We start from the raw sequence: 12576 nt of genomic DNA, 5'->3' as shown, positions 1-12576 counted from the left end.
CTTCTCCATCTTGCTCAGCAGCCTAGCCCTTCTCTTCCTCCTCCTGTTATTATTATCATCATTTTGCATACAGGGGATTGAATACAAGGGCACTTTTAACACTGAGCTACATATCCAGTCCTTTTTTATTTTGAGACAGGGTCTCACTAAATTGCTGAGGCTGGCCTCGAATTTAGATCCTCTTGCCTCAGCCTCCTGAGTTGCTGGGATTATAGGCATGTGCTACCCACCTGGCTACTTAACTGCTTTTTTAATCAACTCTTCTTTCTCCACATTCCCCAATCAGTCATCTTTTAATATACTCTAATTGATCCCTATTGGGGAATCCATTCCTAATCCAAATGGGAATTTAGCTATAATTGTCATACAGATAAACTATAATCTCCATCTCATACTGCTGACTTTTTCAACTTTCTATGAGACAGTTTGACTAGTTTATAATATGTCACAGGAGTACAAGGAAGTGGACAAGTAGGGAAAAGCCAAAAATGAGTCTGTTCTAGAAAGATCTCTATGTCTTAGAGTATAGAGACTCAAATTTCCATCATAGAATCATCTCAGAATTGTATAAAACTTCACAGGCCACCTAGGACAACTACTCTTTAGATTACTAAACCCATATTACTCCTCCCAATCATCTTGTCTTGGATTGAATAATTGTTATGGATATAAATATATATCTCCATGTATCAAGACAGACTGTCCATTCCCAGACAGCTCTGCTTTGGCTCTAACTTGAGCCAAAATCTATTTGCTAGTGTCCACTCTTTGGTCTTTTCAGTGGCACTTGATGAACTACATTCTTTATGTTTGAAGAGAGCTTTCACCCTCCTCTGAGACTTCTCTTCAGTTCAAGTTAGCTAGTTATTTCAATGATTTAAGTTGCATGACCTCCTGTTATGTAACAGTAAGTTAAGGGAATCTGAGTTGCAAGCCAGAAAAGCTGACTCTACGTAACTTAAATTATGTACTATAGAAATGTAATAAAGACTATGTGGTAGGGCACAGAATTGAGGAAAAGTTAAATAATCAAATCTTCAGAAATAAACAGCAAGCTGGATATGTGATATGGTGGCACACCTACAATCTCAGCTACTTGAGAGGGTAAAGAATCAAGTTTGCCTTGGCAACTTATAGTGAGACCCTATCTCAAACAAAAAGGACTAGGGTTGTACAAGTGTATGGATAATATACAATGGCACACCCCAGGATTCAATCACCTGTACCACCAATGCAAAAGAAAAAGCAACAGCAGCTCCAGTGTCTAAATATTAGGAATAGCACATGGTTATGAAGAAGCTTCAACTGTGTGTCATTGTGTGACAAAATTCAACCTAAGATTCAACCTATGATTAAAATTAAAGAAGGAATGCATCTAACTAACTGCTGATCCAATGTGGGTCACGTATCTACTACCCACGTGGTCAGGGATGAACTGTTTCCAAAGAAAAACTGAGCTGTTGTTCCCAGAAGAACCTGGACTAGATGCTAGATAGGCTAAAACAACCTAATGCCTAAATTTTCAAAAGGAAGGGGAGTTGATTAACTGTGTAATATTCAAACAGTAGTACTGTAAAGATCAGTTATAAAACAGACTGAAAACTTGGCCTCATTACTTCAGTCCTATGCTACCACTGGTACTACTAATATCTACCATGTGTTGAGCACAACAATCCTGTGAAGCATTCATTCAACAGTTACCAAGTACTTACCACTATTCTAGGAGACAAGGGTGAGGTGAAGACGACAAAGGCCCACTTTCATAGAGCTTACACTGAAAGCAGATATTACAAAGAAGTGATTGTAGCTCAGTTCCTAGGCCTGTCAAGTCTCTAAAACCTATACTTTATCTCTCAACCATGTCATCTTTCACTGAAGAGAGACAGCTTCTCCCAAAAAGACATGCATACTTCTAGAGCAATTTAATGTTTCTCCTTGTTGGCAGCCCAGTGGCACCTTCTCAATAAAGTATCCCTTCTCTAACTCCCAAGACTATAAAGAATGCCCAGGGGCTGGAATTGTGGCTCAGTGGTAGAGTGCTCGCCTACCATGCTTGAGGTACTGGGTTCAATCCTTAGCACCACATAAAATGTAAAATAAAAGATATTGTGTCCACCTAAAACTAAAAAAAAAAGAATGCCCAGCCAATAGTTACATATTATACTAACATGTATAAACCCCTTTCTCCCTTGTTAGTCCCTAAACTCTCAGGGACAAAACTGCCTCAGCATCTTTATAAGCCTAAAGATGACACACACGTAGATATTCAATGGGTGATTGGAGGTCATGAGAGCAGTTGCAGTAGAGTTGAGCATGCAAACCATACTACAATGCATTAAGGAGTTAACGGAAGAAAGAGGTATGGAGTTTGCTGTTTAAGGACAAGTCTAGAAAGGAAAAGTAGGAGAAATGGCAATTATTTTTAGAAGATCACAGGAAAAGTTGTGTGTGTGTGTGTGTGTGTGTGTGTTTAAGAATGAGAAAGAGGGGGCTGGGAGTAAGGTTCAGAGGTACAGCACTTGCTTAGCATGTCCAAGTGTCTGGGTTCAACCCTCATATCCATTAAAATGAAAACGAATGAGAAAGACATGAATATGTTTGTTGATAAGGTAATACAACACAGTTGAAAGAGCAGGAGTTTAGAGCTTCCGGCTTTGTTGCAGTGTGAGTAAATTATCTTAACTCCTGTGTCTCAATTTACACATATGTAAAATAGAATACCTACAGCTCACTGTGACAATTACAGTACCTGTGAAACTTCAGGCATTCAATAACTGTTATCAATGAGTATTAATATAGGTAGAAGCCTGACTTTGGTGTTCTAACCTCTCCCACCTGGCTTGCGTTCCAATCTGCATTTTCTGTACAAGTGTATGTGTAATATACAATGACAAAGAAACAGGATCTTTATTTCTTCTGTGTGTACCACACTTTGTGCTATTCCCACTTCCTGTAACAGTGTGCATGAAATCATGAATGGCTGCTGTGGAAAATTACTGCTGTTACCAGCTGAGACAGACAATCTGGTGAATGAGCCCAGGAAGCTGATGTTAAATCACCAATGTACAAGATTTTGGGCTATTGCCAAAACCTTCACTGGAAACCGAGAAGAAACACACACACACTGAACACTTCTTAAGATTCTAAACTGGCAAGGTGTTCTTGAATCCAGTCCAGGCACAGAAAGATGGCTGTATAATAATAAGAGATAATTATCTCCTGAGTTCCTTCTCAAATTTCACTCCAATATCAGATTTATTTCTGCAAAGTACTACTTTTCTGTCAATGTGACAAATTCCCAAGGAAGGTTAGTATACTTTTTTTTTTTTTTTTTTGGTGGTGTTGGGGATTGAACCCAGGGCAAGCACTCTACTGAGTTTTATCCCCAGCCCCTTAGTATACATTTTTATATAGAAGTAACATTTTGTTCAGTGCTCCCCCTCCCTTCCCCCCCCTTTCCCAGTGTTGGGGATGGAACCCAGGGCTTTACAAATGCTAGGGAAGTGCTCTACCACTGAGCTACACCCCCAGCATCCTAGAACCTTTTAAAGTTAATGTTCTGGTTATAGGTCATGTTCACCTATTACCCATATATAATCTACATAAACACTTCACCACTTATCTCTGTTCCATAGATCACATACTTCCATGCTTAACAAGGGATAGGGAAGAGGACTAAAGCTGAGGCTGTCACAAAAAATTAGTGATGCAAAAGCTACATTCAGGTGTTGGTGGTATGTAGTTCAGTAGTGCAGCCAGATTCTAGGTATAATGCCTACCACCAAAAAAATAAAGGGGGCTGGGATGTGGCTTAGTGGTAGAATGCATGCCTAGAATGTATGAGGCCCTGGGTCTGAACTCCAGCACTGCAAAAAATAATAACAATAAATAAATAAAGATTAAAATAAAAAAAATCTTAAGCCACATTTATTGGCAGTCATGGTAGCACACACCTGTAATTCCAGCAACTTGGGAAGTCGAGGCAGGAGGATCACAAATTCCAGGGCAGAGACCCTAAGCAACTTGGTGAAATCTTGTCTCAAAATAAAAAATAAAAAGGCATGGGGAGAGGGAAGGACTGGGGATGCAGCTCATTGGTAAAGTGCCTCTGGGTTCAATAGTACCAAAAACAACAACGAAACACTACATTTACTTAGAATTACCAAAATTATCAAAAAACAAAAAGATCAAACTCAAAATCACTTACAAATCAATCAAGGAGAACAGAAATGAACATGTAAAAGAAGATATAACTTTAAGGTTAGAGTTCAGAGAGAATTGGGAGACATGGAAGAGGAAATATATGTATCTACAAACTTAATCATAATTATAGCCAAAAAAACCTACATGCAAACCAGTTAAAGTTGAAAACATATATTTTTCTTTTTTTTTGTGAATTAGCCTGATTAAGAACTTGAACTTTCAAAGAAAAAATTAAAAGGAAAACATTCCAGAACATCTCCAAACAGTCCACAAAAAAAATCCAAAACTAAACCAAACTAAACCAAGAAGAGCCAGGAATCACAGACTTGTAATCCCAGTGACTATGGAGGCTGAAGCAGGAGGATCCCAAGTTTAAGGCCAGCTTGGGAAACATGGTCAGACCCCAACTCAAAATAAAGTTTAAAAATGGCTGGGGATGTGGCTCAGTGGATTCAATTGCCATCCCCCCAATACATACACACACACACACACACACACACAACCATCTACCACAAATTTTGCATGAAGCACTAGTCTGAAAAGACTGGAAGTTATTGGAAAGTTCAATACAGTCATGTAGTCACTGGAAAGAATCTTTAAAGCATCTTTATTTTATCCCATATTAAAAGCAGACTGGGGCTCTCCTTGTAGCTCAGTGGTAGGGCACTTGCCTAGCACATGTGAGTCACCAAGTTCGATTCTCAGCACCACATAAAAACAAATGAATAAAATAAAGGTCCATTAAAAAAAAAAAGTAGCCTGAATCAGCAACACAAATATTGAAACAGACTGAATTTGCACTGGACTTCATCTGAAATTGAGAATGGCTTCCTCCTGAGAGAGATGACGGGGGAGGCTAAGACCCTTGTCAACTGTTCCTCCAATCTGTTTCTCCATCACTGACAACCTCTCTTTTGGTACATTAAGTTCTGAAGAAAGCCCTCTGTAGTACTTTCTCTTCTCAGTTAAAAAGATAAGGTGTTGCAGAGCCCAGTGTTCCATACCTGTAATCTCAGCGATTAGGGAGGCTGAGGCAGGAGGATCACAAGTTCAAGACCAGCCTCATCAAATCATCTAGACCCTAAGTACTTATCAAGACCCGGTCTGAAAATAAAAACAAAAAAAGAGCTGGGGATGTGTCAGTGGTTAAGCGACCCTGGATTCAATCCCTGGTTCCAAAATACATACATAAATAACAAGGTGTTTATCTGAGAGAGAGAGAGAGAGAGAGAGAGAGAGAGAGAGAGAGAGAGAGATATCCTGCCACAGAAGCCCTCGCTCCTTTAAGCCATAAGGAGGTTCCAGCTACTGGAACCTGTGAACACCTGTGAAAGTCCTCTTTTGTCCTACTACGCCCCTTCCCCTCCTAACAACTTTCCTTGCCACAGAGCCTTTTGGAGATGGAACTTTTGAAACAACGAAGTTTCTGCCATCTTCCTTCAAATCTGCTCTGAATAAAACCTATTTTTCTACCAATCTGACTCCGAATATTCCTGGAATATTTCCGAGCTCTGTGACCTAACCTCTGTCTCCCGGGCGGGAGCTCTTGCCTCCCGGTAACGAGACTCTAATTTTCAAAATTCCGGGCCCACCCACGCGGGGCGGCCTGGCTACCGCACGCCTCGCTTTCCCGAGGCGCCCCCGCGGGGCCCGCAGTGAGCGGCCAAGGCGAAGGCTCTAGCGAAACCCGTGGAGTCAGCGCCGGCGAACGTGCTGGAGGCAGCCGTCCTCAAGACGCCCGGGCGGCAGGTGCGCTTTCCGTAAAATCCTTCCCAGCCGCCAGAGCCCGCAGCCCGCATCCCGGCGGCCTGCGTCCGGGGCGCCACCGACCCGCGGGCCCTGCACCGAGCCGGCCAGCGCACGCAGGGCCCCGAGCCCGCCGCTCCTCAACCGCGCCTACGGCCGGTCCGTCGCTGGGTCAGAGTACAGCTGCCCCGCAGCCACCACCCCAGGGGAAGGTGGGCGCCGGCGCCACTCTCCGGGTGTCGGCGCACTCACCTGCCGGCGCCCACCTCAGCGTCAATCTCGAACGCGCTCGCGGACCCGAGGCTCGCTCCCCGTCAGCGCGCTGCGGCACTTCTGCGCACGCGCGGCCGGCCGCGGGGCATGCTGGGGGCAGTAGTCGTTCCGCAGCGTAGCACCGTCGCGCCAGGACCAGGCTCGAGCGGCTTCGGAGACCGGCTCTTAGCCTGGAGGTGCCGAGCCCAACGCAGTTTGGAGAGAACCAGCAGGCCGCGCCGGGTGGGCGCGGCAAGGCCAGGGAGCGGCCATTCCTTGCTGGTGCACAGAACACAGCTTGGTTCACTCTTACACAATTCAAAACAGATTGGTCTTGGTTCACTCTTACACAATTCAAAACAGATTGGTCGAGGTCATGCCCAAGAAGTCCACCCTCCGCATGTGTGATGCTGGGCGCGCTGTCAGAGGGCCTGCTTCTGAGCCACGTAGCCTATTAACATTGAGCTCATCCATAAAATGAGAATGTGGACTTGTGGTTGCTAGCAGTCAACAGTCAGGAAAACGGTGGCCCATCTCTCCTATGCCTAGCTTGGAAAGAACATGCCTGAGAAAAATCACCCAAAGCTACCACACATTACAGAAATTTTCCCCAAGACTTTTCGCCCAATTCTGAACACGTAAATTTAGTTTGAGAGGTGCTTATTAACCTAAACAAGGACTCCTAATGGGGTGGTATCAGAGTACAGGCAAAGGCTAACACGAGAGTCTTAAATCACGCCCTCACTGTACCATGCGTGATCTACCAAGCATTTTGGCAAGTCTTCGAAACATTTATATGATGAAAGCAGGGTGAATTGTATCATTCCCATTTTAGGGAAGGAGGACCAGGCCAAAATAAGAGCTAATTAAATGGCAGAACAGGTTCTGAACCTATTTTTTAAGATTACTTTTCTTCCCAATCACAACACTGCTTGGAATTCTGCCTTTAAAAGAAATCACATTAATGGGGCTGGGAATGTGGCTCAAGGGGTATAGCATGCATGAGGCACTGGGTTCGATTCTCAGCACTACATAAAAATAAAATATTGTGTCCACCTAAAACTAAAATAAATAAATAAATATATATATATATATATATATATATATATATAAATATATATTAACACATTAAAGTACAGAGCATGGTGGCCCACACTTGTAATCCCATTAATTTGGGAGGCTGAAGGAGGAGGATCCCCAGGTTGAGGTCTCAAACAAACAAAAAAAAAAAAACTGGGGATGTAGCTCGGTGGTGGAGCACCCCTGGGTTAAAATCCCCAGTACTGCAAAAGAAAAAAATAACCTTAAAGCAATGAATACTAGATCCCCCTCGTTTTCCCAACCTCACCAATTTTGTTGTTGTTGTTGCAGTACTGGGGATTGAAGCCAGGGGTGCTTTACCACTAAACTACATTCTCATTTATTATTAAGACAGGGTCTCAAATCAGGCTCATCATTTCTGCCTACTTTTCCAACAGACATCATAGAAAACTAAAGATATGTCAATGCTTCTGACAAGTAAAGCTTCTAGCACTTCACTGGCACTCCAGTGGAACACTTGTTAGAGCTTAATACTGACTCTAAAAGCCATGCAGACATCCCTTTTTAAGGAATGGGAGACTGTCTAACTTCATGAAACATTAATTTGTAAATGTTTTGTAGGAATTCCACTCACACACAACTTCCATTACTTAAGATGAGAGAAAGAAAAATGTCAAATTTTAAAAAGCTTCGTAGGACACAGTACCCAGGACGAGGCCCTTCTTGATTCTGGGTGTAGATGGAGCCAGGTATACTGTAACAATCTGCCAAGCACCACTCAAGTAAGAACACACATCTACGCCATGGTGAGTGAACATGAAACATTTCACCAGCTAAAACCCAAGATCAGCAGTGTGGAGTTCTTGTAATTGAAAAGTTGCACCATTTCAAGAGCACCTTTTCCCAGTTTAATTTACAAAATTTAAAGTACTCAGATGTTGAATTACATCTTACTTATTGAGGAGTCTCAAACTGCTTTGCGTAGTTTGCTTTCTGCACCAGAAACACAAATAGACTGTCTTGCTCACTACTGTAATCCCAGTGCAGATGGGCACTGAAAAAAATTCTTGGTGGGGGCTGGGGTGTAGCTCAAAGGTAGAGTGTTTACCTAGCATGCAAGAGGCCCCAAGTTCTACCACCAGCACCACAAAAACAAAACCCAATTAAAAAATTTGTATAAAATCTAGATCAGAAATAAAAAATAAAAACTACTTGTTTCTTTTTCTTCTTCTTTTTTTTTTGTGTGTGTGTATGGGGGGTTCTGGATATTGAACCCAGGGCCTTGTGAATGCAAGGCAAGGACTCTACCTACTGAGCTATAGCCCCAGCCCAAGTACTTGTTTCTTTAGGTACCACAAAAAATATGGAAACAGGATTTGGCTAGTTTGTCCAGCCTTGAAATAACAATTCTTCTGGCCTCAGCCTCCTGAGTAACTGGGATTACAGGTGTACAGCATCACATCCAGCAAAGAAATGAAGCTTTTTAAACACAAAGAATACATATATTACTTTTTCCTTGGGAGGATCACAAAACTTTGAGACCACCTAAGGCAATTTAATAGTTGGTAGAGTGCTTGCCTAGCATTCACAAGTTCCTGGGTTCAATCCCTAGCACCACCACCAAAAACAAACAAACAGAACTCCTAAGGCAATTTAATAAGACTCTTAGAAACAGTGAGACCCTGTCTCAAAATAAGAAATAAAAGACTGGGGATGTGGCTAAGTGATGAGAGCCCCTGGGTTCAATCCCTCATACCAAAACAAAAGCAAAAACAGAGCAATTCACTTGTTTAATAAACTATGGGATAGATTCTTTAATTTTTATGTTTGGATTTTCTGTATTATAGTATGTTTCAAATGTACTTTCCTATACTCTATCCTGATTGCATTTAAAAAATGGATGTTGTGGGGGGGGGGGCTGGGGTTGTGGCTCAGCTGTAGAGCACTCGCCTAGCACTGGGTTCAATCCTCAGCACCCATAAAAATAAATAAAAGGTATTGTGTCGATCTACAACTAAAAATCTTTTAAATAATGGCTGTCATATAAAACTATGGTAGAGGTATAATATTTTCCTGTAGTTTTATACTTTAATAGATTACTTTGCTGTGCCCTGGAGTCATAGCAGTGACAGTTTATTCCAGGAGAGAAACTGGAATGGCTCCATTCTCCCACCCAACCTCATATACAAGTGGCTACTTAATCCCTCCATTGGGATTAAGTGAACTGTATTTCCCAGGAATTCCACTGTGGGGATTAATGAAAGGGGGTTTGCAGTAGTTTCTAAAGATGCCCTCAAACCTCTTATTCCGTCCTGAGCTGGAATGTTGCCTAACCATAATTTATGCCCCACTATGGGAGAAAAAGTCCCAAGACCACCACAGAACTTGCAGAATCAATTAAGGTTAAGTCAGAATCTGAAAGGCCAGGGCTGGGGCTGGGGCTGAGTGGTAGAGTGCTTGCTTCACACACGAGGCACTGGGTTTGGTCCTCAGCACCACGTAAAAAATAAATGAATAAGTAAAGATATTGTGTTCATCTGCAGCTTTAAAAAAATTAAAAAATAAAGAATCTGAAAGGCCAGATCAAGCATGACTTTTCTAAGGCTAAAGAACCTTATTATGAGTAGTGATATACAAAGCCTTGTAGCTAAATTGTTTTCATACACTCAAAAATTAATTTCTCTGCCAGACATAGTTGTGCACACCTATAATCCCAGAGCTTAGGAGACTTGAGACAGGAGGATCACGAGTTCAAAGCCAGCCTCAGCAACAGCAAGGTGCTAAGCAACTCAATGAGACCCTGTCTATAAATACAATATAAAATAGGGCTGGGATGTGGCTCAGTGGTTGAGTGCCCTAGCAAATTAAAAAAAAAAAAAAAAAAAAAACTAATTTCTCATTTGACCTTCTGTCCAAGTAGCACGTACAGACCATCTCGTATCTCTGAAGTGATGATCTTGAAATTCTAGCCAGAAACCCAGCTCCATTTCTTCAGTTTGAACTTTCCATGAAGGCACATTACCGCCTAAACTCACCATTCAAACTACATTTTTCAGAAGACAGGCCTCTTAAGGCCTTTACCTCACTCATGAGGTAAAGATGTCATACCACATTCAGAGCAGAGAAACCAAGCTTAGTTTTGATTTCTAGTTACATTTAGAACTAACTAAGTTAATGAGTTAAATTTGTGTCCAGTTGACTACATTTGGTAAGAACACATCTTGGTGGGGAACGATGGTGCACGCCTGTTGGAGGCTGAGACAGGAGAATCAGTTCAATCCCCGGTACAATAATAATATAAATCCACATCTTAGGTACAATTCCAATCTCACCTAACCCTCACACCCAACCAGAATCTACACCATTCCAGAAAATTCCAACCCTTATGCTTCTACTTGACATGTTATGTTTACAAACATCAGGCTCTGGGGTTTTTTTTTTTTGGTACCAGGGATTTAACTCGGGGGTACCCGACCACTAAGCCACATCCCTGCCGCAGTCTGGCTGGGCACAAAATTACGAGCCACCACACACCTTGTAGATTCAAACAGCAATTCTTTATTCCCGAACTCACACCGGCACTCTACACACGTTCTGGGCAAATCCACGTACTCCACCAGGCTCTAATCAGCAGGATACACCCTATTCCCAGCAGGGTACACCTTAAACCTGGAACCGCCCTAAACCCAAGGAGCGGGACACTCCCTAAAACCTGATCCGCCCTAAACCCGGATCCGCCCTGGTCCTTGAGCAAGGTCACCTTACTCAAGCATACATGCAATGTCACTGCAAATGTCCAAGGCAAGTCCATTTCCACGAGTCCTTCCTCTAAGCAACATGGGGTACGCTGGCAAGGAAATTGTCATACCTACTTGGCTAATGGCTCTCAGCACATCCCCAGCCCTATTTTGAGTTGTTTAGCACCTCGCCATTGCTGAGGCTGGCTTTGAACTCAAGATCCTCCTGTCTCAGCCTCCCAAGCTGCTGGGATTATGGCCAAGTGACACTGTGTCCAGCTGTCTCCTGGTTCTTGACTGAAATCTAGGAAAGGGAAGAGGGCAACAAATGCCCAGGTGTCCACAGTCGAACCAAAAGCTGGCTGGCCCAAGATCCATTTAGATCTTGGTGTCCAGATGACCCTAAAGTTTGCTCACATTGGCTGTGAATTTAAATTAAAACCTTAAACAAGAGACAAGTGTTCTCTCTTTCAGCCAATCTGTAGCTCACCCAAATACCTCTAAAATGTTACATGGGAAAATAAGGTTATACTATTATACTTAAGAGTATAATTACAAGTGTATTAAATATAAAAGGAACAGGCCAGGCACAGTAGTGCTTACCTCTAAGCCCAACTGCTTTGAAGGCTAAGACAGGAGGATCATCAAATTTAAAGCCAGCTTGGGTGACTTAGGGAGACCCTGTCTCAAAATTTTAAAAAGATGGGGATATAGCTCAGTGGTAGAGAACCTGCCTAGCATCCTAGCATGTGAGGCCCCAGGGTTTCATTGGCACTGGTGAGGAGGGAGGGGAATAGAAGAGGAAAGAAACACAAACAAAGCCACCTGTTGAAATTACCCAGCAAGAAAAATATGCCAAACCCCCAGTTACTGCAGATTAGAAGCTTACCAGAATTGCAGAACAAGGTTGTTATCTGTTTCCTTGTTTTCTATGAGGAAACTTTCTTTCCTCCCTCACAACATTCCCAACAATTAGGTAGCTTTCAGCTTCTGCCTGAGCTGACAAGGAGGGGAAGTCTCACTCTTAACCATTCCAATGTCTGGATCCAAACCTGTCTCAGACTTTTAATAATGGGTACTCAGCCAGGCACAGTGGAACACACCTGAAATCCCAGCAGCTTGAGAGGCGAGGAAGGAGGATCACAAGTTCAAAGCCAACTAATTAACTTAGAGAGGCCCTAAGCAATTTAGTGAGACCCTGTCTCAAAGAGAAAAAAGTTGCTGTGGATGTATGCTTAAGTATTCCTGGGTTCAATCCCTGGTTACAAAAAGGAAAGAAAAAAAAAATGAAAAAGAAAAATACCGATCTGATCTCATTGGGCTTTAAAAAAAATATATACACATATTTTAATTGTAATTGAACACAATACCTTTATTTATTTTTATGTGGTACTGAGGATCGAACCCAGGGCCTTACACGTTGTAGGTGAGCACTCTACCACTGAGCCACAACCCCAGCTGCTGATCTTGGTTTTAACTCTTATGACAAAAGATAATCAAGCCACTCCTCCTCCATGCAATATTAGTATTGTTGATGTGTTTTTTCCTGTCTAGAATAGAAGACAGGCCTCTTAAGAATTTCCCTATACATAGCACT

The 12576-nt window shown here is 42.4% G+C and overlaps 1 protein-coding gene across 4 annotated transcripts in view; it reads right to left on the bottom strand.

Annotated features, from left to right (window-relative positions):
* Positions 1-6318, bottom strand: part of SGSM3 (small G protein signaling modulator 3) — a 51062-nt gene extending 44744 nt beyond the window's left edge. For 2 of the 4 annotated variants that reach the window (XM_081310503.1, XM_081310500.1), the window contains exon 1: positions 6202-6318. The gene's annotated coding sequence lies outside the window, so the exon portion shown is untranslated. The remainder of the gene's footprint in view (positions 1-6201) is intronic. The other 2 variants (XM_081310502.1, XM_081310501.1) reach the window with 1 other exon arrangement.
* Positions 6319-12576: the final 6258 nt, after the last annotated feature.

The sequence above is a fragment of the Spermophilus citellus genome, assembly GCF_964194105.1.
Source record: "Spermophilus citellus genome assembly, chromosome: 10".
Classification (NCBI taxonomy): Eukaryota; Metazoa; Chordata; class Mammalia; order Rodentia; family Sciuridae; genus Spermophilus; species Spermophilus citellus.
Note: the sequence above shows the minus strand (reverse complement) of the source record. Positions and strands in the feature narration are given on the sequence as shown.